This window comes from Octopus bimaculoides, chromosome 20, assembly GCF_001194135.2.
Source record: "Octopus bimaculoides isolate UCB-OBI-ISO-001 chromosome 20, ASM119413v2, whole genome shotgun sequence".
Classification (NCBI taxonomy): domain Eukaryota; kingdom Metazoa; phylum Mollusca; class Cephalopoda; order Octopoda; family Octopodidae; genus Octopus; species Octopus bimaculoides.
Genome location: NC_069000.1, coordinates 37,525,133 through 37,526,783, shown reverse-complemented (window position 1 = coordinate 37,526,783; position 1,651 = coordinate 37,525,133).

The window sequence follows — 1,651 nt, the reverse complement described above, 5'->3', positions numbered from 1 at the left end:
ATATATATATATATATAAATCCCAAAATGGAACAAGAACGCAACAGACAACAATAAAACATCCGGACAGGAAAAAATAAAAAGACGGACAAAAAGAAAACAAAAAAAAAAAAAACAAAGACAGGTCATTTGCAACCTTCTCTCATCAGTCAAGTTACCAAATTACCTTTACAGTTTCGGGCATATATATGTATGCATGTATTTATGTGTCTGTGTTTGTCCGCCCCACCACTATCATCGCTTGACAACCGATGCTGATGTGTTTGCATCCCCGTAACTTAGCGGTTCGGCAAAAGAACAATAGAATAAGTACTAGGCTCACAAAGAATGAGTCCTGGGGTCGATTTGTTCGACTAAAGGCGGCCGCTCCACCAGCAATGTGAACCAAAGAAGAACAAAGAGCAGTGATCCGATTTCTCTGGAAAAAAGGGTGTACGATCGACAGTACAAGATACAGTGCTTTGCTGGCCAAAAAACTGAAACCAGCAATTCACACCAAACACCGAAGAAGGTGTTGCTGTTGCATGACAGTACACGCCCACACACGGCCATCCAAACCGTTGAAACCATAAGCTAATTGGGTTTTGAGGTGCTGGAACACCCTGACTACAGACCAGTTTTCGTCCCTTCCGACTATAACTTTGGACCACTCAAAAATGGTTTACGAGGTCGTCGATTTCCTACGGATGATGTGAAGGAAGCGGTGCATAAATGGTTGCACGACCAACCGAAAACCTTCTTCTTGGAGGGAATGCACCAACTTGTGGACCGTTGGACCGAGTTCATCGAAAACGAAGGAGACTATATAGAAAAATGACGTACTTGTTTATCCCCTGCTTTTGGGTAAATACATTGAGAAAACAAGAGTACGTATAATTTTTGACTCTCCCACGTATATTTATATACAACGGGCTTTTTTACTTTCCACTCACAAGTCTTTGGTCGGTTCAGGGTTATACAGGGTGTCCACAAGGTCTGGGTATATGGAGTAAATAAAGTCATAACATAAACAATTAAATATAAGAAATAATAATTTCTTAAAGTATGTGTTAATCCCCATGTACCCAACTTTGTAGACACCCTGTAGTTGAAGGCACCTGCTCAAAGTGCCATTCAGTGGTACAGAACCCGGAAGAATGTGTTGGGAAGTAAACTTCTTACCACACAATGACTTATAGTTTTCCTTTTTGGTAAAACATTGTACACAGCTGTCTATATTAAATTATTGTATTCACATCAGCGATTCGCTAAATCATTCATAGATTTTTATGGTAAATATATTGTACTGACAGAGAAGCAAGTCCGGAAAAAGCTGAGTCGAGCGGTCCCTACTGATGAGGCTATGGGATTAGCCGAAACTGACCATCACTATAAGGGATTCTCGTCCGATGCTTTCGGGCAATAACGGTCCCTCTCAGTACATATGTATACAATCATGTGCTTTAGCTTCAGCATTAGAGCTTTTTAGCTCTTATTTCTAGCAATGTAGGTATTCTAGCAATCTAGCCGCATTTAGTAACAATTATAGTTTTCTTTTTTGGCAAAACATTGCACACTGCTGTCTATATTAAATTATATCTATCTATCTATCTGTCTGTCTGCCTATCTCTCTCTCTCTCTATATATATATATATGTGTGTGTGTGTGTGTGT